The 26,726-nt window shown below is 41.5% G+C and overlaps 1 protein-coding gene across 2 annotated transcripts in view; it reads right to left on the bottom strand.

The window, feature by feature from the left end:
* The window catches only part of LOC146273438 (plexin-A1-like), a 159,491-nt gene extending 154,171 nt beyond the window's left edge, over positions 1-5,320 (bottom strand). For both annotated transcript variants that reach the window (XM_084704296.1, XM_084704297.1), the window contains exon 1: positions 5,175-5,320. The gene's annotated coding sequence lies outside the window, so the exon portion shown is untranslated. The remainder of the gene's footprint in view (positions 1-5,174) is intronic.
* Positions 5,321-26,726: the final 21,406 nt, after the last annotated feature.

Below are 26,726 nucleotides of genomic sequence, written 5' to 3'. Positions count from 1 at the left end.
ACATCTATAACAATTTAGCAACCATTATTGTGGGCCAATAAATCAGCACAATCCCTCCCCCTGCCCTTAATCTACCAGTGGCGATGTCCTCCAAAAGCGCTAAAGCACTGTGCACCGATAGTACTGACTGGCTGGTACTGTACGTGATGTGAACAACGTGATACTTTGCCAACCTGTGTTTTGCGTGTGTGTGTGTGTGTGCATGTGTATCTGTATGTGTGTATATGTATCTGTGTGTGTGTGTGTATGTATGTGTGTAATATGTGTGTATGTGTATCTGTGTGTGTGTGTGTACCTCATTGGCATAATTCATTTGTGGCCCAAATTCACACAATTTGATTCTGGCTAAATGGGCTAAAACAAGAAAATTGGCAACAACAACAAAAAAGATAACCTATACAATTTACTCCCATTGTAGATCTAGTTTAACTGTCATTTGTTATGCATGCGCTTTCTCTCTGCATTTCAGTCACCACCGTATCACATCTCAAAACATGGCGTACGCATGGGTTCTAAAGTGCGCAGAACATGCAGATTCTCAAGTTTTTTCATAAATCTGAAACTTTGTGTAGAAACACCCGTACATGTTTCTGCGCCCATTTTCATGTATACATGCCTTTGTACATTTGGCCCCTGAACTAGTCTGAACTAGTCAGGAGTCAACAAATGTGGTGGATCCCTAGGCTGAATTTACTGGATCTAACTTTTATTTGACCTCAAGCACAGACATCAGCTAGATGTGCTTAGACAGTTGCCACAAATGTTGTAAACATAGTTTTATCAATGCTTTGTCTCCAGCTTGACTTGTTATTTTACAAGTAATACAGCATTTTGATAAGTGGAGATCAGATTAACTGTATAACCAGTTTAAAGGCCGAAAATTCTTCCAGGAATCAGGTCTGAGCAGATCCACAGAGGCCATCGGCTCCGTAAATTGGGGCGTGGCCATTCCTCAGCAATGGGAAAAGTATCAATAATCATATTGGCATACACTTAAGTGTATGCACATACCAATGCAATACTCTTGTCAGTCCTTTCAGTAGGAGTGCAATATAGGACCTGGGAGTATTTGTGTACAATATTCAGACAGTCTCTCCCAGCTAGTTTACATTTCAACAAAACTAGCCTAATCAACAACCCTTTAAACAAAAGCAAACCATTTAAATAGCGCTACAAACTGTGCCAGTTATAAAAAGTACCTGCGGTTTATTTTCAATTTGCTGGCAGATTAGTGGAAGGCCGTATGATCCAGTGATTTGATGTTTTCAGGACGGCAAAAGGTTTTTCCATTTTGAGTCGTCTTAATGCTTGTGCCCTTTTCAGTGACTGCTTCAAAACAGCACATATCCAGGCAGCTGTCACTTCGACACACACTGACGGAAGCGGGGGAGGGTCCTTTGAAGAATGGTTAAAAGTGGGCGATAAAAATAAACTGGAGGAAAGGAGGGGGAATTAATTATACATAACAGACCATTTGCTTGGATGAGCGTGGTGCAGAAAATCTTGGGATGGATTCTCGAGATAACGGCTCTTCTCTGCAGTAGTAGTATTTATTCTTTGGTTTGGAGTGAGAGACATCTTGGTGCAAATGTTTCTGGTATCATACATATCTGTCGTATCAGATACGTACCCCCCCCCCCCCCCCCCCATAGGAATTATTGCAGTCACGTGAATAACATCCTTACAGCCATGGATGTCCAACAACAGCTACAAGAATTGCTAGTTATCAGTAAGTATTATGAAGTGCTGGCATTAGCTTGTTAAAGAGTAAACAGGTAGCATTACCACTTTTGAGCCCATGTAATATTAATTCAAATTAAAATGCTGGTTTGTACCTGTATTGACATACACTTTTAGCAGAATTGTGCAACATAGGCCTCATCCTAGTGTCAAACACTAAAGTACTTTGCAGTTGCCTACCCTGACACTCCCACACTCCATCCTCTCAGCCAGTTCTGTGTGTAAAGCAGGTAATTCCAATACAGACACCAGTCATTCAAATATGCCTTGGAGGTATTGGAAGTGTGTTAGCACGAGCTTTGCCTTGTAGTGAGGTATTTTCCCCCTAACATTGGTTGGCGAGGAGTGAGCGACTGCGGCGTGAGTGGGGCCTCTGCTCAATTGAGATGGTGCTTTGCTTTAGCTGGTGGTGCTCTCTTTAGTGCTTTTTAATATCGCTGCTGCGCTGAATGGTTCCTAGCTTCAGGGCCAGCAGGGACCCTTACAGAGACAGTCATAACGTTCAAGACTGAAGGGGCATTGCTGAAAGGGGTGTGTATAAGGAAAGGAAGCAACAGAGAGAGCAGGATGGTAGGTAAGACAGGAGGAATAGAGAAATGGGGAGAGCCAAGGTATGACAGAGTAATGGCAGAAAGAGATCACTAGGAGGGGATCGAAGGCGAGAAAGATGGCAAACGCAGAACATAAGAAAACCTGGTGGGTGTTGATGAATGACAGCAAGAACAAAAAAAGACTGTTGAAGCTGGAAAATGAGCCACGTAGCAGCAGGGAGGGAAAAAAGGCAGAAAAGAGAAATGAATACAACAAGTCTCTCCCCCTAACCTCCTTACCGTGACTGACACAAATGAAAACTCATGTAATAAAAACATGTCCATCTCCACCGGGCATGATATGAAAGCAGATCCTCCATTACTGCAGTCTGTCGAGGAAGCCCCTCAATCATTTCAAAAGGAGGGCGAAATTAAACTGGTCGCATGGAGTCCCCCTGCATTCTCCAAAGACACTGACATAACCTCATATTGGCTAGAGGAGGTATCTCCTTACACTGGCGCTAAATACTTCCTACTCTCTGAGGAGAGAGAACCAAGACTGTACGTGGGGCTGGCAAGCAGGCAAGGGGCACTAAGTGTCACGGGTACCGTTGATTTTACAAGAACACCAAAGGATTTGCGTTAATGAGGCAAAACCCACAATTAGGAGATGTTTGATAGGGGTTAGGAGGGGGTGCCTGGTGTATTTCAGAACGTTGGAGGGTTGTGATGATGAAGAACTGGACTGCAGAGGGAGGGAGGAAGTGAAAGATGGAACTGATGGAAGGGGAGTATGTGAGTGTCACAGTTATGGAGGACTAAGACAAAGAAGGAAATGCCAGAGGATAGGGTTGTCACATTGGTTTAAAAGGCTTGCCAGTCAAGTTTGTAAAAGGAGCTGTTTAGTGCCAAGTCCAGTCACATAAGGGACCAACATACAATGAATACACTATATGCATATTGTACAATGAAGGGAAGAAATCACTCAACTATACAGAATGAAAGGTATGCAGACAACTGTACAGAGACACAGAAGTTGCATTGTTCAACAGTGCAAGTAGAATAACCCTATAACTTGTCCATGTGGTATTGCACACGTACTTTTATAGCTTCAACTTGCACCATTTACAGATGGATTTGCCATTCAGCACTGCTGTTAAAGACCAAATTCTGCTCATGGATTTGTGTACCAATTGTGAAAAATAAGTTTTGCAAAAGTAGCAGACTATCACAAATGCATACAATCTCACCAAAACAAATTATGGTCGTCCCAGCTCACGCAAACAGATCCACAAGTCATTCCACACTGGCAACATTGGTAGTCAGTTGTGCATTAATACATTGCGTGGAGATAAAATAAACTACAGCCTTGAAACAGGTCTCCTATACCTCAATGTCGTTTATGCCTACGCAATTTGATTTTCAGATACTAGGTACATTGAATGGCTTGGGACCAGACGACATGCCCTAATTGAAATCGGATGAGATATTACGAATTCAAATCAAGTTCTATTTGAAAAGCCCTTTTTTAATCAATGTGAGACGGGTTCCGAGATGCACATTGAACTGCACCTAAATCAACCTAGAATCAGTCACATTCAACTGGTTACTCCTCTTCCTCAAACATATTAGCCGACACAGGAAATCCACTTCCGTCGTAATTTGATGTTGGTTAGCGTAAATGGGGGATAGTTCGTTCGTAACTCATGAAATGTTAAATGATTCCCATTATATGTAGTATAGACTAAAATGTCTCAAAAAATTAAATATACACGACTTCACAGACATGGGTCTGATGCCTTAATAACACATTCGCTTGTCATGCTAATCAGATTTTTTCAAATAGTTTGGAAATAAAATCCAGCAATAAGACAATTTTCACAAGATGACATCCACTGCGTAACCTACACCAGCACACCCACTGACAACCCTCATCATTCTATTGCTTCTCAATGGGGAATTCAATCGCTGTCGAATAACAAAGCTTACAAATTGCCTCGCAGTCGTTAGCAGATTAACGCCCTTTTCACACTACTACCACAATTTCTAATTATTTTAAACGGTAATCGAGGAATCGATTAATTTTTTTTCAAAGCAGAACACATCCCTTGAGAAATGCATCACTCAATTCTGTCCATTTAGTAACCTAGCTGAGTAATTTAACGACTTTAATTATCGCTACGGACAACTCTAAGGACGCATCCTACGAATTTCAGTCTAAATACATGGATGATCCCAAAAAAAACTCCACTCCACCTCAGACAATTTCCCCTGTGACTGTCTGTCAGAGAATACCTATAATTATGTATGGTGGCATTCCTTCTCCGAGGCAATGCAACAGCCACAATAACTCGTTCTAATGAACCAACCAGCCTTCTGCAATTCCATGCGTTCATGCTAAAAGTCCTTGAAAGTATTTAGTAAGAGAGAAAAAGAAGGCAAACAAAGCGCAAACAATAACATCTGGTTTAAATTTTGCGTAAAGGTGGATCCTGATTTTATGTTCACTTGCTGTGGACAGTTTCTGAGAAATGATCCTTAGCCTTTTGAACACAATTTAGGATTCAACACCCTTAGTTTTAACTGAGACCAAGCAGTCTCCGGCTCTGAAACATTGCCAACTACAAATGCTTGAGTTCACTCATTCACACCGGCATACGCGGGTTGCCATTTATATTTACAAACGACAAATGTAAACGTTTTATTAGCTCGGTTTGGAAACCGTAAGACTCAATAAAGTCGTGGAGAAGCAGGCACCAAATGAACCAAGCAAGCTTCTACCTAGTGTGTAGTCAAAGAAAACCAACGCTAAACTCGCAACATGGAGTGAAATCACCCCTATTAGTGACAAAAACGGATCGCCCGTCCTATTGGAAAACCGTACAAAATCGTCGTAGAACTTACAAATTCAAGTGATCCTTGGATCAGATATCCTTGCCATTGTTAAATTCCAAAACTTAGGGACATTTCCATTCTTCTCACGGACTACTACTGCTCGCTTTCGCGGCTCCCTTCGTGTGAACAGAGAGGAATGCAGCCCCTGGGTTCGAGGCACTGACTAGAGCCTCGATGTGAACGGGAGCGAGCAGCCCATGGAATGCGCTATGTTGCGTCAGTGCCTCATAAAGCCTATGGAGGGCACTGTGTGGTGTATTCTGGTGTGGCGTCAGGTCAACAATTTAATGCCTAATTCACAAGCAAACAAGTAACTTATGATCAACTTTCTTTTTTTGTCATGAACTGTCATATTAATTAGTTTGATGACTGAACTTCGACTGTACAGTATTTCTAATTGATTCGTTTGGTGGGCAGAATTATAGCTAATGTCTTCGAATTCCCAGTTCATGAGTTTAATGAACTGGTGCTGTTGTTATATCATGTTTAACACAAATCAAAATGACTGGTATGTCTCAATAGGTAGACATAACAAAAAATATCACATTCCTAAATGCAAAAAGTTTTAACAAAACATTCATCTTACAGAAACTGAAAGTGACTTTGAAATTATGATTTAGATATTCATCATTTACTGAATAGTATGAGCAAAGTGTGTATTGGGCTTTGTATTTGCATGGCTCCAAATATCACTCCGCAACAAAGCTTTTGGAATAACTTAGTTAGGCAGCTCACATTACAGATTGAACTCTTGTGATCTTGAGAAGAGCTATCAAGGCTGGACAACTACAACTCCTGGCCGTGTGTGTGTGACAGAGAGAGTTAGTTGAGTTGAGTGGTTGAGTGAGTGAGTGAGTGAGTGAGTGAGTGAGTGGAAGAGAGAAATAGTTTGTGTGTGAAACAGAGACAAAGTGCATGTGTATGTGAGTGTGTGGACCTGTTTGTGAGGGGAAAATAGGGTTACTTACTGACAATCACAAGCTTGAATGAAGACAAATTCTAAATCCAATAAACTGTATATTGGCCAACATTTATTTATCTTTGTCCTGAATAAGACAACGTTTATAAAATGTGGTTCAGTGTCTCAAAATGTTATTTTCTGTGTGAATTCTGAATGGATTATTCTGTTGTGAAGGCAAATTTATACTATCAAACGTTGCTTTGGGTACATATACAAACATTTTCAAATGTTTCTATAATTTCCTCTTTAAATAACCGAAAGCCACTGTCCTTGAAATGTCTCATGCTCTCTGAGCACTGCCTTCATGTACGTTAAACAAAAACAAACATTAGAACATCCATAAACAAACTGTGATCCCCATGTGAAACCTCTGCATTCAATATGATTAAATACACATACAGGTATCAAACATCCCAAATTACTTTTCGTAGCAGTTTCCACAAACCTGGGTATTCACTTCCTAAAATAAGATACCTTACCATCCAAAACAGAACAATCCTTATCCAAAAGTTAAACAGACACTCCAAGGCCAGACTGCTCATGACCCCATGAAGCTAAAGTGCCCTGCTACTACTAGCTATACTAGCTAACAAGGTAGCTAACAAGGTAGCTAAAGCCACTAGGTGACTAACAGCTAGCACACTAGCAGGTCATCATCTACCTAAGCCTGTCTGATAACTTGGTGATCACTTCAATCTCATTAAGACCTGCGCAAACAGGAAGCACAGGCAGTTGGGCCATCTGGAAGCTGCTAGTGGTAGCGAAGCATAGGTCTTAACTGACATTTAAATTGTTACTGTACAGAGGCAGCGAGTTGCACAAGTTGTACCGTCACTCTTAATGTTAACATGATGCAATATGGTGACCATATGGTGATGCAATATGTCCAGTCAGAACTGTGACAGCTGTAACTGCTGATTGTTTATCCTGAAATGGGTAATACATGCACGTTTTGTTTAAAGTGTATATCATTTTTATATGAATAAAATAAATGTCTTGCCTTATTTGATATGCGACTGAAACAAACATTTACCTTTTGATTGTGATTTTGTTATTCAGATGAAGAGGATGTGAGATTAACTTGAGGCGTATGTCAAGAGACAAGATGGGTAAAACAAAGTGTGGATGCCGAGTTTTTGAATAAATAATGCTAATGTTAAGTAAGGTAACATGAGTTGAGAATATTTCTATCTTACTTATTAATTCAGAGTGCATTTCAGTTGCGGTAAGCTTTAAAAGGCTCAAGAGACTTGTTCTTTAAATTGCTGCAACCTTATAGGGCATCTCATTGGTTATGATTTAATGTGCATCTTTTCATAGACCTCAGTAATCAATTAACGGTAACTCTACTCCTCGGGGAATATGTTAAGTCATTCTGTTACATTAACATCCAATTATTAGTGGATGATACATCTTCTCAAGATTCAAACTCAAATCGTTTTCCCAGTCAAAATCTAATCGCATATTTGTGAGACGGTATCTGAAAATATGCCAATTAATGTGCTTCTATTCAAAATAGAGAACACCTTGCACATGGAAGATAAACCTTTTTGGTCTGAATTGGTTTAGCCAAGTTTACAGTTTTTTGAAAGATGCTATGCTAGTTAGCTAGAGACTTCAGTTAACCCCCTCTTTTTAGAAGAAGCGGGGAGAAGGGAAGCCACTTATTTCATCTGCAAAACTTGAAGCGCATGATCATAATTAAAATCTGGGGTAAGCGAAAAGAACCTAATTAGTGACAGACTTTTTTGACATTTCTCCTCTGGTTTCAAACTCCTCGTTTGGCCTTTCTTCCACAGTCTCTGATGTTTCTGCCTTAAGGTGTGCGTCACAGGGAGGCTGGCGAACAGGGACACTTTGATTGAACTAGACACACTTCATTATTATCAAGATTACAGGAATTTGTGTTGTGACTTCTGTCTAAGACACATCAGTATGTTGTTAACAGGGACTATGGAGAGAGGTGGGAGTGAAGGAGAGGGTGAAGAGAGCAGCTGTCAGGGTTAGTTTAATGACTGATAATAATGATGATAGGAAAAAGTAGTGTTTTCCACAAACTCAAGATGCTTTTATTGTTGCTACATGTGCATATTTGATACAAATCAACGTAATTATAACCGTGACCCATGGTTTAGGGTCTGAACAACAGGAAACTAATGATGCATCCAGTCTAGGGGATGAGGAGGGGGAAGAGATTCAAACAGACCATATTAAAACAGACCCTTGACGTTTTGCTCACTTAAGTAGGTCAGCTGGCACATCTCAATCTGAATGTCCTTGAATACAGTAACCTGTTTGGATACCACTTTCTGATGAATACCAATACCCTTTCTATCAGCAATTATTTTCATTCCTAGACCTGATGAACTTGCCAAAATAAAACAAAAGGAAAAAACCAAAGAAGACAAATGAATAAATGGCAATGTATGATGGCTATTACATATTAGTATGACTTGCTTAATTGCAAAGTGGGTTTGAAGAACATTTTGGATAGTGTCAACATGTCATTGATAATGGGTAAATATTTCAACCACAAAAAAGCCTGTTAACCTTGTTACCTAAACTAACTTTTATCAACAGAACTTTTATCGAGACTGTTCACATCCTGGTCCACTTAACAAGGTGGTAATGCTTAGAGATCCTGGTCAGGGAGTGTTGGTGTCTTGTGTTCAATGGTTGCAATTACATAATTATTTGTATAGTAGGCTATTAATTTAATAATAAACCTAGGAGAGTTACTGAATTAGAATTATAAGGGGCTCTGAGTAAACAGGTGATAAACATAATGGTTAATTCTTGTCCTTCTACACTAGTAAATGTTGAGACTGATGCAATTCTCAGATAATGCCCGACGAGGTGTAGCCTACATTATCACCTGATAATGATCGATGCGGAGGCGTGAGGGCTGGGCCACACTGGCTGCGAAGCGCCTGGACGCGCCGCGATCGACTACGACTGAGCAAAAGCTGTTCACACGAGACGTGCATTTCTCCGCGCCGGTCACCAAGCCTTTCAGCTACTCTGAGCTTTCCTTTTTCACTGACATGGTACATAAACATGGCATTGGCTATATCCCAGCATTGATCATTATATACGTTGTCCTTGTAAAATTGTTGCTGGGGGTCATACAACTTAGCCTGGCTCTGCCCTCCTACGTACTTCCGCTCAATTTGGATTTTGCTTCTGTACTCGGTCTGGGGTGCGTTTCCTGAAAGCATCGTAAGCCTAAATTGATCGTTGAGTCCATCGTACGATGGATCTTAGTTGTACGGGCCGTTTCCCGAAACCATCGTAGCTAAAGAGGCACTTGAAAATCGTCGTAGATTAACGAGAGCTCCAGACCAGTCGTAGATCGCTAAATGCATCGTAGCACAGAGACTCAGTGGAGACACACGTAGGCCGACCATGAAAACTACATTAGACTAATGTTGAAGTTACTTCAGATACCCTTTCTATCAGCGAGTGAAGTGAGTGAGTGAGTGAAGTGAGTGAAGTCTATCAGCGGGTGAAGTTACTTAAAATAAGATTATTTTGGTCCTATTTTTACACCAGTTACGCTGGAACTGGGATATTTCTTAGTGAGCCATACAAGTTTAAGTGCCGAAAAAATATAAGAATCCAGTTTATTATCAAGTAAATTTAAGTTACACAAAATAATTTGGTGGGTTTGGCATGCAATGAAGGTATTTAAAAACAATGTCAGTCTTATTCGAAATACTATAAAATGGAAATATGGCTGTTGTAATGTGCTATAGTAACTAGAAATGCATTAACATAACGCTTTTACGAGTAGCCTACAATAACACAATAACAATTGAACATTGAAGATGTTTATTAGCTAGCACGCCAAGCCCGGTGGATGAAGAGGCTGGTGGCAGAGCTGAGCCTGATGTTAGGAGATGGTGGCGCCCAGGAAATAGAAAGACTCCACAGGGTTGACTGGGAAGGTACACAGGGTGAAGGGGCCAGGAGGGAGTGAAAACTACTACTAATACAAAAATCATAAAAGCCATTGAGGATAGCCTAAGTCCAGCACCACAGACTTGTCCCCTCTGGTTGTGTGTAATTGGATGTGGTCTGGGATGTGGCAAAGTAATGCAGTTGTGACAGCAACTCTTCAACTCAGCAAGATCTTGAAACGGAGGCCTTGGAGAGCCCATGTCCATCTCCAATAACCTCCAGAAAACTGCCAATGGCATAGAACCTTAACACTGCCAGTAGTTGGGTTGCAGGGGTCAGTGAAAAGGACCTCCTTGTTAAACCTCTGCATGTCTGCTTCTATGTGGATCAGGAGCATCATGATATCATGATGTCATCTGACAGATATTTTACACTCATAATGAGTATAATTGATCAACCATCAATTAAAGTAGAGTTGATTATTCATGTCAGAAACAATTAAATTTTCATTTAGTAGACGCTCTTATCCAGAGCGACTTACAGTAAGTACAGGGACATTCCCCCCATGGCAAGTAGGGTGAAGTGCCTTGCCCAAGGACACAACGTTATTTGGCACGGCGGGGAATCGATCCGGCAACCTTGTGATTGCTAGCCCGACTCCCTCACTTTTCCCTTGAAAACATGGTCTTGGAAAGCTGTTGGCCTATGCAAGATTGTAGATATAGTCAGCACTAGAAAATAAGACAGTAAATATGTTGGATTGAGATGCTTGTATTTGTACATTAGAATTAGAACAAAAGTCTTGTCTTTTGTTCACAAGAACAAAAGATAGCCTACGTTCGCTTAGGTCTCTCGGCCATGAGACAACCTACTTAAACATAAATTCCAGCAAGCATTTTATACAGTTGATAGGCAGTCCTATAATTCGTACATTGAACCACATGCCTGTGTGGGTAATTTTCCATTATCGATCTAAACAATGTATGTCAGTTTGCCCCAGTCCCAGAAGACCCTTTCTATCCACAATGAACGTACAAACGTAAGTCTATCTGCTGTTTAGTTAATATCTTAGGGTACTTATCTGGTGCTAGCTGTGGTCAAAACAGGTCAGCCTGATATGTTTGGAGCAAGCCCCCAAGAGAGCCATGGGCAACTGGGTTAAAACCAGCGTCGGGAATAACGCTTTACAAAGAAAGGCGTTACTGCAACTCCACTACTTTTGGCAGTAACTAGTAATGTAACTAATTACTTTTTTCAATTAAATTAAGCAGTTACATTACAGAAATTGAAATGGGCTTGTTACTCGTTACCTTTTTCTTGCATGAATTCCCCAATTTCCATTTTTTTATCTAACTTAAACAAGTTTACGGCAACGCAGTGTTTGAATGAATTAATCCGCATTTTAGACTTGCCCACACAATGGCCGACACTTCGGACCGTGCAAGCATTTTGTTATGGAAATATCTACATTATTTTTCCCTTGTCCAGATCAAGGATAAAAATATACTGGTTAGTTGTAGTTTGTGTGCAGGTACGAGAACTTTATCCACTGCAAAAATAATAATTATAATCTTCACAAGCACCTAGTAAAACAACACGCTTCCACAAAGATAATCGCGAAAGAACCCAGTGATAGCTCAGCGCTGATCATTCAGTCGGAGCCACTCCATCAAAACTATGGAGGACCAAACCTGCTATATTTACAAATGAATGAATGAATAAATAAATGTCCACATCCATGCATTTAGACAGAAATAAACGAATATAGATATTAATTAATGGACAATTGTCAATCAATAGTTACATATATTTTACATTTATGTATTTATTTATTTTGTATTCATTTATGTATTGATGTATTGATTTATTTGTTTATTTATTCATTCATTCATTTATATATTCATTTATTCATTTATTCATTTATTCATTTATTCATTTATTCATTTATTCATTTATTCATTTATTCATTTATTCATTTATTCATTTATTTATTCATTCGTTCATTCATTCATTGTTCCCAATATGATAATGAGAGGAGGCCAGTATATGGAGGACCAAACCTGCCATATTTTAAAATGAATGAATGAATAAATAAATGTCCACATCCATGCATTTAGACATAAATAAATGAATACATGTACTAATTAATGCACAATTGTCAATCAATATTACCTTATAATTTACATGTATTTATGTATTTATTTGTGTATTCATTTATTTATTCATTTATTTATTCATTCATGTATTCATTCATTTATTAATTCATGTGTTCATTCATTTATTCATTCATTCATTTATTCATTCATTCATTCCTGTATTTCTTCTTCTCAATATGTTAATGAGTTGTGTCAATCAAAATAGGTAGGCGGTATTTGACACACCTTTGGCTAATCGTTTTCCACGCTTTGTATTCGATTATGTAGCCTTACATCCATCCTTGCTGTCATGGACAACATAGCCTACATGGACAGGCTGGCCGACCTTGTTGAAAATAAAGATTTAATTCACCATATATGATATTTGGATAAACAAACATGTTATAAAGATTTTACTACGTTAGTTGTGGGCTATCACTTAACACCCAACTTCACTACGCTGACCGGCCAACCATGTGTTTACCCCGATAAAAACGTAAACATTTTAAAATAAAAAATCCTGATTGTTGATTGTCAAACCAACATACTTGTCCTGTGTGTAAGAGCGAGATAGACAATCTGGCATATAGCCCCCAATCAAGCAGAAGAGAAATTTGTGAAGATTGACGACACAAAGTTAATCATCGAAGATGAAAAGTAGCTTAGTCCTAAATGGAGTTGTATGCCCCATAGCACATATTTTACAAAGACTACGGCAACAAAAGCCAAACGTTGCCACGTTATGTTGGGAATGGGATGCCGTTGCGACGGTTATTGTTGGAGCAACAAGTTGCCTAAATAGCCTGTAGCCTATGCCATGTTTATGTACATGTCAGCTTTACATGTAGAAAAGAAAATCTCAGAGAAGGTGAAAGGCTTGGTGACCGGCGTGGAGAAATGCGCGTCTAGTGTGAACAGCATCGCGCCATTCGTAGTATATTGTGGCGCTCCAGGGCGCTTCGCAGCCAGTGTGTCCCAGGCGTTACCTAGATTGAATCTATGGCTCTGGATTGATTGCAATGTCTGAACATCAGTTTCCACGCCTACTGGCCTCCTCTCATTATCATATTGGGAACAATGAATGAATGAATGAATGAATGAATAAATAAATAAATGAATGAATAAATGAATAAATAAATGAATGAATAAATGAATAAATAAATGAATAAATAAATGAATATATAAATGAATGAATGAATAAATAAATCAATAAATCAATACATAAATCAATACAAAATAAATAAATACATAAATGTAAAATATATGTAACTATTGATTGACAATTGTGCATTAATTAATATATATATTCGTTTATTTCTGTCTAAATGCATGGATGTGGACATTTATTTATTCATTCATTTGTAAATATGGCAGGTTTGGTCCTCCATAATAGGCTACAGGCTATTTAGGCAACTTGTTGCTCCAACAATAACCGTTGCAACGGCATCCCATTCCCAACATAACGTGGCAACGTTGGGCTTTTGTTGCCGTAGTCTTTGTAAAATATGTGCTATGGGGCATACAACTCCATTTAGGACTAAGCTACTTTTCATCTTCGATGATTAACTTTGTGTCGTCAATCTTCACAAATTTCTCTTCTGCGTGATTGGGGGCTATACGCCAGATTGTCTATCTCGCTCTTACACACAGGACAAATATGTTGGTTTGACAATCAACAATCAGGATTTTTTATTTTAAAATGTTTACGTTTTTATCGGGGTAAACACATGGTTGGCCGGTCAGCGTAGTGAAGTTGGGTGTTAAGTGATAGCCCACAACTAACGTAGTAAAATCTTTATAACATGTTTGTTTATCCAAATATCATATATGGTGAATTAAATCTTTATTTTCAACAAGGTCGGCCAGCCTGTCCATGTAGGCTATATTGTCCGTGACAGCAAGGATGGATGTAAGGCTACATAATCGAATACAAAGCGTGGAAAACGATTAGCCAATGGTGTGTCAAATACCGCCTACCTATTTTGATTGACACATCTCATTAACATATTGAGAAGAAGAAATACAGGAATGAATGAATGAATAAATGAATGAATAAATGAATGAATAAATGAATGAATAAATGAATGAACACATGAATTAATAAATGAATGAATACATGAATGAATAAATAAATGAATAAATAAATGAATACACAAATAAATACATAAATACATGTAAATTATAAGGTAATATTGATTGACAATTGTGCATTAATTAGTACATGTATTCATTTATTTATGTCTAAATGCATGGATGTGGACATTTATTTATTCATTCATTCATTTTTAAATATGGCAGGTTTGGTCCTCCATACAAAACAGCCAAGGCTTACAGTGCGTGTCCACTGCAGCGAAGCGATGCGAGCGACAACATGTTTTCCATTCATTTTCTATGGAGCCAGGCGAATCGCTTGCGTGGTGCATTGTGGGTAGCGACGCGACGCGATTCAAGCGATTCGAGTTTAGATTTTCTCAACTTTATGCTAATGAGGAGCGATTTTCGCTAGCGATGGCCAATCGGAGTGTTTTCTTGTTTCTCGTAACGTAGAAACCATGGTAAACATTTCTAGCTTTCTAGGTTTCAAGCTGGAGGAGAAACTAATCGTTTGTGTGGCTGCTTACCCAGTCCTGTACGATACATATCTGTATTCGTACAGAGATGTTAATACAAAAAAACGATGCATGGCGCAAGGTTTGCCGAAGTTGTGGGTGCTTGTACTTTCAAATTCAGTTTAGTCACATAACGTAACTTCGTTCTGTCCTAACTAGTTAGCTAGCCGGGCTGGAACTCCCTATTGTATCGGCAGATTAGCAGAGATTGAGGAATATAGTAAAACGTTTTTTTACACATGTCAACGTGTATGTCTACAGTATTAAACAGTTATATATTTTGTAAACAAGTTGTATTTTGATCGATGTTGCAACTACGTAAACCCAAGTCTGCACACTTGGCCATGACAACTACAACAGTGACTTTAGAGAACTACATTCTACATTAATCTGTTTGAAACGCCCCCGAGCGTGGTGAACTGTGGGAAGGCAAGCGATGGCAAGCGATTCGCGTCGTTGCAGTGGACACGCACTGTTACGGTGCGTTCACACTGCAGCGACGCGATGCGAGCGACAACATGTTTCCCATTCATTTTCATTGGAGCCAGGCGAATCGCTTGCGTGGTGCATTGTGGGTAGAGACGCGACGCGACAGAGTTGAGATTTTCTCAACTTTATGCAAATGAGGAGCGATTTTCGCTAGTGATGGCCAATCGGAGTTATTTCTTGTTTCTCGTAACAACCATGGCAAACATTTCCAGCTGTCTAGGTTTCAAGGTGAAGGAGAAACTAATCGTTTGTGTGGCCGCTTACCCAGTCCTGTACGATACATAGCTGTATTTGTACAGAGATATACATTTTTTTTAAAACGAGGCATGGTGCAAGGTTGCCGAAGTTGTTGATGCTTGTACTTTCTAATTCAGTCTAGTGACATTACGTAACTTCGTTCTGTGGTAACTAGCTAGCTAGCCCAGTTGGAACTCCCTATCGTATCGACAGATTAGAAGAGACTTTGAGTAATATAATAAAACGTTTTTTACACATGTCAACGTGTATGTCTATTAAACAGTTTTGTATTTCGTATACAAGTTTTATTTTGATCGATGTTGCGAGTACGTAAACCCAAGTCTGCACACTTGGCCATTACAACTACAACAGTGACTTTAGAGAACTACATTCTACATGAATCTGTTTCAAACGCACCCGGGCGTGGTGAACTGTGGGAAGGCGAGTGATGGCAAGCGATTCGCGTTGCTGCAGTGTGAACGCACCGTTAGTATTTCCAGTCTGTAAGCCAGGCAGAAACTGACTGATTGCCAGGTATGTTGTCGAAGACATGCGACCTATGTCAACAGTTGAGTCTGTTGCTAACTAATTAGCAACATACAATGATATAACATTCTACAGTTGTCTTGTCCCACACTGTGGAACTGCAACACTAAAATATTATAACTAGGCCTATCTGTGTGAGTAAATTTGATAAAAGAAGCAGGAATTTAAAAGTAACGCACGTTACTTTCGCACTCACGTTATTTTCCCTTGAAACTAATTACTTTTCTATGCAGTAACTAGTAAAGTAATGCAGGTACTTCTGAAATAAGTAACAAGTAACTGTAACTAATGACTAATCTTTGGTAACGTTCCCAACACTGGTTAAAATCCAATGAGTGAGTAGTTGAGGAATTAGTTCTCATTGTGTTGTAGGGAGACAGTAGGCTATACAACCCAATGTGTCATTAGCTGCAGTTCAGGGAACATCTCAGTCTGACACTTACTGTAACTAAGTGTGCCAGTCGACTGAATCTCTTACACATGTTCTTGGGGTATGTTACAATTTGTTAAATAACTTGAGGGAAAGGAAAGATCGGTGAGTATTCAAATAGGTCCAAAATAAGTTGTAAAAATAATCTCTTCGTCTGCATCTTCAACATCAATAAATGACAAGACTAGTACTCACTTCTAAAATAGGTGTTGTCCTAGAGTCAAGAAACTTGGACATTTTAGTTTTTTATAGTCATAAGCAGGACATTTGTGGAATTGCAATCTCTCCAGACTTGTGGTCTCACCACCACTAAGTGGGATAACAGGACAATTATTGTTGTTCAGTATTGTAGTTTGGACACCTTTCCAATTCAATTGAGGAAATTTTGTGTCTGTTTGCTATTGGGAAGCATCCCTTTGTCCTTAAAATTCTCATATTTTGTAATGTAGCATATACTGTAGTAACTGTGGTCCTCCAGCAGAAATACAATTCATGAGATTCCAGATAGCTTGGCTAACCATACAAGTTTAGACACGTACCTCTTTGTAAAAGTCACATTGCATCTGAAGCCTGAGATTTCAAGGCTGGCCAAATGCAATAGCTATATAACTGTATTATATAAAACATTCGGGCAGTTCATACAACTTGAGCAGGCGACTATAATCTTGCTGTCCAATTCTAGCCCTTTAGTTACATGACATAGATGGTGTCTTTGCATTTATTTATTTTTCTATCCCCACAGCACTGTTAGGCCTTGTACCATCTTGTCCTTGACAGAAGACCCTGTCGCCCGCACACTGGTAATTATACCAGAGCTGACATCTCCTCGAACCACTGAATTATTGAGGAGCTGAGGAGGCCACAAGAGACAGACAGCCTCACTGTCCACAAAGGGCCTTGTGGCCAAATCAGAGATGGCCACCTTGCTGAGATTTTGAAAGTGTCATTAAATATGCAGCTTTTTTCTTTTTTTCACAATTTCTTCCACAACTTCAATAGACATCAAATAAAATGATCAGAGAAAAAGATCTGAGAAAATACAACAGGATTTGAACCTGTGTGCCTTGTGCCATTTGTGCCAACATTACTATAGCTTTTTAAGACCAAATATGCCTGGTTTGATGAAAAGCTTACTCGTGACAGAAATTTGCCTAGAATTACTAGGTAAGCTTGATGAATCCAAAACAAGAACTGTGAGGTACTGGAGGTACCCAAATGATACCTACTTTTTTTTTCTTTCGAGGTATTGTTTTAGGATTCCCTCATTACTTGCTGCTATCATTGACACAGTGACAGTGACAATTAGCTTCTAGACCGCTTCAGTTTGGCGATCCCTCTATCTGGTAGAGACCCATCAGACACTATCCCATCATGAGTCACGAAAGTACCACCTGGCAAAAGATTAAGACACGCCAGTATGGTAAAGTGTGACTTCAGACAGCTTCCAGATTATTTCCTGATCTGGCACAGGCATACAGAATGTCATACGTGACGCTATGGCTACACCAAGCGCAGAAATTCTGCCGTGCTGAAATAGAACGTTCACGGAGCGGATCTTTTATTTAACCGGCTACACTGGACGCGTTGAAGATGAAGCCGTTATCTATTTTCCTGTCTTTGTTTATTTATTTTATAAACAAACGTTCATCTGCACCCGTTCATCTGGATCACAGTAACATGGCTAAGTATGAAGTCTACAGTAGCCCGTAAATCAAACAAGATTTGTGTAACATTAAATTTAAGGCAGACATAGTTACCAAGCAACCATCAACGGACATGTACCATAAACCATTTGATACAAACGTACGTTGGTGTGAGACAAACTAATTCGATACAAACTAACTAGTTGCAAATGAAATAGTGAGGGTTTTCAGCTTCCACATCTAAGATCAAGATATAGAAGTCTGACTAAGTAGGTTTGATAAATTGCAAGTTATGTTAAACTTCTGAATAGCAGAGAGGCTAGCATAGATTAAAGCTGTGCGTTGTTGAATAATCTAACCTCAACAGTTGTTTTATTACAGTGCCTGCAGTGAATATCTGCAGTGAATTATTGCAGTGAATCTGCAGTGAATGATCACTGACTTAACCTCTGTAACCCCACTGCACATATCTGATCACTACTTTATCAAATTCTCTGTCTCTCTCCCTCCAACTCCTCCTACCTCCCCTCCCCTCGTAACTTTCCGGCGCAACCTCCGCTCCCTATCCCCCTCCCATTTCTCCTCTGTTGTAACATCCTCCATCCCTCCCATTGACGAGTTCTCGTCCCACCCCACTAACACTGCCACCGACACCCTGTTAACCACGTTAACTGCATCACTTGACTCTCTGTCCCCTGTCAACCAGGCCTGCACGATCTTCTCCCTCCTGCCCGTGGCTTACGGATGTTATTCGTGAAAAGCGGTCCACCCTTCGAGCAGCTGAGAGGAGATGGCGCAAGTCCAAAGACGGTCTGGACCTTGATAAGTATCACTCCCTCCTTAAATCCTTCTCTTCTCACATAACTGGTGCTAAAACCCTCTACTTTCTTAACAAAATCAACTCTGCTTCTAACCCCCACAAACTTTTCTCTACCTTCTCCACCCTTCTTAACCCACCTCCCCCACCCCCCCCCCTCCACTCTGACAGCAGACGACTTCTCCTCCTTCTTTGAGGAAAAAGTCTCCGACATTAGCAGTCGGTTCCCTAAACCCACCTTTCCTACCCCCTCACCTTTCATGACTGACCCAACTAAATGTCTAAACTCTTTCTCTCCCCTGTCCGAGTCAGAGCTCTCTGACCTCATTCTCTCTCATCGCCCCACCTCCTGCCCCCTTGATCCTGTCCCCTCCCCTTTCTTTCAAACTATCTCCCCCTCTATCATAACTTTTCTGCTCCATGTCCTAAACTCCTCTCTTACCTCTGGCACCTTCCCCTCTGCCTTCAAACAGGCCAGAGTTGTTCCTCTACTCAAAAAACCCTCCCTTAACCCTGCCGTCCTCCAGAACTACAGACCGGTATCACTGCTACCCTTCTTTTCTAAAACAATTGAACGTGCTGTATCTAACCAACTGTCTAACTTTCTCTCTCAGAACAACCTGCTTGACCCCAACCAATCGGGCTTCAAGACCGGCCACTCCATAGAGACTGCCCTCCTTTCAGTCACCACTGCCCTCCAGTCTGCCAGAGCGGCTTCAAGGTCATCCGTCATCATTCTGCTGGACCTTTCTGCAGCGTTTGACACGGTTAACCACCAGATCCTGCTCTACAGACTTGGAGAGATGGGCATCACTGGCACTGCACTCCAGTGGATCTCATCCTACCTCTCGGGAAGATCCTACCAGGTCTCCTGGGGAGGCAAACTGTCAGACCCCCGCCAGCTCTCCACCGGTGTCCCACAGGGCTCCGTCCTTGGACCCCTCCTCTTCTCTCTGTACACCACCTCACTTGGACCAATCATCACCTCCCATGGCTTCTCCTACCACTGCTACGCTGATGACACCCAGCTGTACCTGTCGTTCCCCCCGACCGATTCGGGGATCTCTGCTAGGATTGAGGCCTGCCTCGCAGACATCTCCGCCTGGATGACCGAGCACCACCTCCAGCTGAACCTCGCCAAAACAGAACTTCTCATCATCCCGGCTAAACCCTCCATCTCCCACGACCTGTCAATCACCCTGGGATCTGCGACGGTGACCCCCTCATCCTCTGCCAGGAACCTTGGGGTTACAATGGATGACGAGCTCTCCTTCACGGCCCACATCGCCGCAGTCTCCCGGTCTTGTAGATTCACCCTCTACAACATCCGAAAGATCAGGAGATACCTGTCTGAGCACTCCACCCAGCTGCTAGTCCAAGCACTGGTCCTCTCCAAGTTGGACTACTGCAACTCGCTGCTCGCTGGTCTCCCAGCATGTGCAACCCGCCCTCTTCAGAGGATTCAGAATGCAGCGGCCCGCCTGGTCTACAATCTACCCAGACGCTCCCATGTTACCCCGCTCCTCATCTCCCTCCACTGGCTACCCATCAACGCCCGTATCAGATTCAAGACCCTGGTACTGACCTTCCGAGCAGTAAACGGGACTGCACCCATCTACATCAAGTCTCTCCTGCAACCTTACACCCCCACCCGTCACCTACGGTCTTCTTCAGACAACCGCCTGGTGGTCCCACCGCTCAAGACTGCCCGGTCCCAACACAAGCTCTTCTCCTGCCTGGCGCCCCAATGGTGGAACCAGCTCCCCACCTCCATCAGGGACACTGACTGTCTCCCCACCTTCAAGAAAAGGCTCAAGACGCACTTGTTCCGGGAGTACAACGGCACTTAAGAATGCTTGGCTGGACTTGTTAGTTTCCTCCAGGATCACTATGACTCTTATTGAGTGACTTGTTGCTATTGTAGGTTAGATATAACGAAGTTAAGTCTTGTACTTGCTGTGTAATATTTTACTGTTGATTGTTCTTTTACAGGTACAGTCCTGCACTTTTGTGGTTCATGTTGTTTTAATTTGTAACTTGTATAACTACATGCTCTTATGGGTCTTCCCTTTTGGCACTTGTTTAGCTTTTTCACAATGTATGCTTCATGTTTTGGCTGCTTGCAATGTTTGGGACTATCTCGTTGTTATGATCAGTGACCTATGCTCTTTTGTAAAGCTCTCTCTTGGAAGTTGCTTTGGATAAAAGCGTCTGCTAAATGAATAAATGTAAATATAAATGAATAGGCCGAAGGCACTTGCCTCACTTCTAATCCTCCAGTGAATAAAGAAGAGGAAATGAATTTGGGTGACTGCAATCAACCAGCATAGGCAAGAGCAAGGGGCTTTCTACCACCTAGTGGACAAGTTGCATTTTAATGCCGAATATCGTTGAGCGTACCTGAAAATGACACCATTGAAGATGGACCACATCCTGTCACTGATTGGTGCAGATCTCCAGCGATAGGACACCAATTACAAACTGGCAGTCAAACCAAAGCAAAGACTTTTGGTTACACTGAGGTAGGCCAATACACCAGCCTTTGCCATGATTATTACATCAACATTATATTTACAGCTCTTGGGAGCATGTTTGTTGATGTCACAACTAAGTGACAAAATACACTGTTAAAGGGGTTTTGGGGAGAGAGCTGGGTGGTCCTCAATGGGCTTCTATTTTGGAGGCTCAAGGCCCAGGGGGCATTGCACCGCTTTTACTTACTCCATCAATTTCAAACAAACTGCATGGGCTTAGGTGTTGACAAGTTACAGAGAAATACAAAGGAAATACTGATTTACGTGTATCACAATGTATTGGACTATAAGTCTGTAAAGTGAGGGATGGGTGAGGTCACAGTACTTTCACCACATTCCCCCCAAGTCTCCTCTCTTCTTGGTCTGTACCTCATCTGTACCTGTGCATGCAAGGGTGGTGCCTACAATGGTTGGCTCCGGTGGCTCTGGTGGGATGGCTGGTATGTCTGATCCCATGGCCTCATTAGACCAGGGCCCTGCATCTGTGCCTGCCGGTGCCCTTGGTCCAGATCATGGACACCCTGGAGACCTTCTAACAGGGCAATTTTTGCCATTAATTTACTCCAGCCACTTAATTTGTTCAGCAATGGCACCACACTGAGGGCAAAATGTAACATCCTGTGGCACACAATGAAACATCGGTTGTGTAGACCCCTGGACCATAGCCAGCAGCCTATCCTCCAATGACACTGCAGGTGCTGAGGCCCTTTTGCGCGTGGCAAATCAGTTGTAGGGCTGCTTGATTATGGAAAAGAAAAAATCACGATTATTTTAATCAACATTTAAATTACAATTATTTAACATAATTATTTATTAGATTTAGAAAACAATTGCACAGCCCTGCCCTGCTGGTTGAAGAAGCTGGTTGAAAATGTTGATCTGATTGGGACAGTTGGTCGTTTTCATCCCGCTCAGGTTCAATGCCTCCCAATCTTCAACATCAACCTGGTCTAGGCTGCTTCTAGAGCTAAAACATAAATTAAATGCACAATCATGTATAGTCTAGGTAAATGTATGCTGATTCATGAAATGAGAAAAACATTTCAGTTATTTAGAACTTGTGCCACATGTAAAATTGTGTGCTGGGTATTACTTTCAGTGTTTGCACTGCACCTCCTGGGTTGAAGGTGGGAAACAAGAAAAGAAAGGGCTTGGGAGTATTTCCACTCCTTTTGGGGTCCTGCTGCCGATCCACTCTGTGGTTGAACGTTTTTTTTTTTTATTGGCGACCTTGGCACTTCACAACTGTTGACATAAATTGCCAGATAATTGAATAACTGTCATTTTTACACAAGTAACAATAACTCAGGTATGTTGTACACCAGTTAACAAATTATCTATTTTCCTACAGATTATTTGCCACTGGAGATAGGAGTCTGGCTTTTGCGTACAAGCTAGGATGCAAAACAGTGGCAGACTGTCTATATGACATGTAGGGCAATTGTCATCAAGATGATGGAGACACAAATGCCGAGACCAACAGAGGCAGCATGGACAGAGATTGCAGAGGGCTTTTGGGGAAGATGGCAATTCCCAAATTGCATCGGAGCCATAGACGGGAAAAAATAAAGTCATCCAAGCTCCCAAAAAATCATGTAGACAGTTTTTTAATGCAATGTTAAGGTTCCTCCTCAACATTAGCCTGGCTGCCAGCCCAACTTCTCCCGCCCACAAAAAAATGTGTTCGGGAAGTTGGGTCTGGAGGGTCTCGTATTGGGGACAACTACAGAAAACCCAGAATCGGGACGGACCAATGAAATTGCCAGGGTGGGCTTTATACGATGATGGACAGATGATCAACAGTAACGTAATCAACAATGTCACGAAAGAGCCCTTGGGTTGAATTCGTTTTCAACAAACAACATAATACGTTGCTCTGATTGGTTGTAGGTCTATCCAATTGAGCGTAAAGGCATTTGTTTTACGAGTTTGGTTGAAACACGCTCCGTACTCAAAGCCCAACGGAGAGTTTTCAGACTCATATTCTGACTAGAATTATGAGTATAACAACGTCAGGCTACCTCAACATTGCAAAACATTACAAAATTGACATGACACAGACAAGTATTTCATACATGCACACAACATAAAGACAATTGGATCAAAGTCTGGTTTTAAGGCATTTTTTAAAATTCTTCACAAATTGTCACTGTAGAGACAAATCCATGCTGTCGACATTATGGGTTCTTGAGACTTTTTTGTTCCCCATGAGCTATAAGGCATGCGTACTAACTTTCAGACATCTTGGCCAGACGGGATCAAAAATTTTGTTTTTGAAAGTGACAACTTTGAAGTGTCTTCTGTAAGCCACCTGTGCTCTGTTCAGGCTCGTCATGCAGAGATCCATTCTTTAAAAGCTTTGACTCAGGACTGGGAATGACATAACACCTGAGTTCAGGGTTGCCAGGTCCGGCAAAGATTTCCAGCCCAATGAGTGCTCAAAACCAACCCAAAATGCCTGAAAAGTAGCCCAACATTTGTTGGGTGTACAATAGAGGAGTTACCTCATTTATCCAATAGATGCTTCCATAGTTCAAATGTAAAAATGACTGGTGGATTATTATGTAGCGCCTCTCTAGTTTGGTGGATTTGTAATGAGAGGTGGCTAACCTGAGTTCGTTAGTAATTGTTACTAACTTAAAACCAATTTAACATATGAAAAAATAATACCCCCAACTGTTTAACAAAACAGGAAATATTTACTTCAGACAAAAATCAGTTCTTCAGTTATTGGTTCACATTTACATGACATCGTAATGCACATTGACACACAATACAAACTAGCCGGCAATGCTAACTACACGAATACCTTAATTCAGTACAGTTCCACGGTGCAGGCCTGAGTGTAGCTTGTGTGCGTTGTAGCCGTACAAAAACTGGCTGTTTCGCCACGATGGCACAAAATAACAGTGAGCTGGTACCTCGGGTCAGCAGTGCGGTAGCCACACGCACTGCGGCAGAAAGGCGGCAGCAGGTAGAAGAGAGACCGACCAAATCCTCTCGTGGATGTACGAGACGAACCACTCCGGAAGACAACTGAGGACGACAACAATCCGACCTCCACCGGCTCCAACACGGGCACTTCTGTAGCTAGCCTCGCGACAAAGTCTGTGCGTAATCCAAAACCACCAACAGCCAAACTCCTCTTTCTTGGTTAATGTTGTTGGTTGAGATATTCAACACCACTAACTACAATACTGAATCTCCACTCTTGGTATTTTTCCGTACACTACAATTCTCGTCTCACTTCAACTCCTCCGCTCGCTCTCGCTTCCACTCCTCTCCTTCCCGCGTTACCCTCCCCCCTTTTCCTCAACCCGGATTGGCTCAACATCATAATCAAAATTAAAACAACAACATAGATTCACAAAACATTCATCCTACTCTCTTCATATTTGTAACCGGTACATTTTAACATTTGTTTTTTAAACAACAGATATACATTTCCAAATGCTGTATTCAGTAAAATATGAACAATGCATTTCTCATCAAATCAAAATCATACTCTCAAACCTTAAAGTCTATTTATTGAACTATGAACTTAAGTATTATTTATTCAAACTTTTATATTTATGTAATAGGATTGTTTAAACAGAAATGTTTACCACCCGGGCTACACCCTCCCCCCTCTAAAATGATTGATGTCCCCATCAAACCCCAGAGGATCAAACTACCTGCACTTTAGCTGTTCTACTGGAGGTTTTTACTTGACAACAGTCAGTGCACAATGCCATCGGATGACACCACAATGTGTTGCATAGGCGGCGACTTCCAGCTAGGTAAGTTCCACTCCCAATGAGTACTCCTCGACTCAGGATACCCAATGGCTGGTCAGACGGTTTGCCAAGTTCATCATAACTTAACCGCAGGACAGGCTTCCTCTCCCTTCTGGATCTTTGCGGTAACAGGTCCTCATCCTCAGATGCTCCACTTGCTAACTCCAGTTCTGCAACAGCTTCCTGGTTAGGCAATGGACCTGCATCTGGAACCGTCTCCACATCGCTGACACGGGTCGGCTCTTCTGCATACTCGTCTGGTTCCTTAGCGGGGAAAATCACTTGTTCACGGTCAGTGCCTACATCATGCCTTGCAGGGCGCAAGTCTGGCGGCAATAAAACTTCTCCCCAGTTCTGACTCCTGGTGAAAACTAGTGGTTGAGACACTTCAAGATCCGAATCCTCTGTGAAGGTCAGATCATCCTCTGGTTCCGAGCTTGCACTCTGAACTGCCTGTTTCTCTTGATGCTTTCGCTGAGACCTGGTCTCACGCCTCTGCGGTGGATCCGGGTCATCTGTACCTTCTGGCATCCTTACTAAATAACCAATCGGCAACAGGTGGTTTCTATGTACCGTTTTAACAGGTCCAGTACCTTTCTCTGGCTTGACCTGATAGACGGGTAGATTCTGCATTTTGTTAATGACAAGGTAAGGAGCTGGCCTCCATTTATCTTGCAGCTTGTGCTTGCCGGTGAGACCAAAATTTCTCAGCAAAACTCTGTCTCCTACTTGCAGGACCTGTTCCTTGACTAGTTTGTCATGTGCTTTCTTGTTTCGTTGATGCTTCTTATCAGCAGCTTCAGTAGCTAACTGATAGGCTCTGTGAAGATCCGATTTCAACTTTGTCACATATTGTTGGTATTTGATTTCTCTCTCACCCTCAGGAGATACGCCAAAACAGAGGTCCACTGGTAGACGAGCTTCTCTACCAAACATCAGCAGGTAAGGAGAGTAGCCAGTAGATTCGTTGCGGGTGCAGTTGTATGCGTGCACTAACTGACTGATGTTCTGGCTCCACTTTTGTTTTTGTCTGGGATCCAAGGTTCCAAGCATAGACAGCAGTGTACGATTAAACCGCTCGGGTTGTGGGTCTCCCTGGGGATGATAAGGGGTCGTTCTGGACTTCCGGATTTCCAACATTCGCAGGAGGTCTCGGATCAGTGTGCTCTCAAAGTCACGCCCCTGATCCGAATGAATTCGGGCTGGGAGTCCGTAGTGTACAAAGTATTTTTCACACAGGATTTTTTCGACTGTTGACGCCTTCTGATCTTTCGCTGGGAAAGCTTGTGCGTAACGTGTGAAGTGATCAGTCACAACGAGTATGTTGGCAACTCCCTGAGAATCAGGTTCCAGTGACAGGAAATCGATACACACAAGATCAAGGGGTCCCTTGCTCGAGATCTGATTCAAAGGAGCAGCTCTCTGGGGTGCGGTCTTTCGTGCGATACATCTGCCACAATTCTTTATGTACTTTTCGATCTCTG

The sequence above is a fragment of the Hypomesus nipponensis genome, chromosome 9, assembly GCF_054491055.1.
Source record: "Hypomesus nipponensis isolate SF chromosome 9, ASM5449105v1, whole genome shotgun sequence".
Lineage (NCBI taxonomy): Eukaryota > Metazoa > Chordata > Actinopteri > Osmeriformes > Osmeridae > Hypomesus > Hypomesus nipponensis.
The sequence above is the reverse complement of the archived record's forward strand: the minus strand, read 5'-3'. Positions and strand labels throughout refer to the sequence as shown.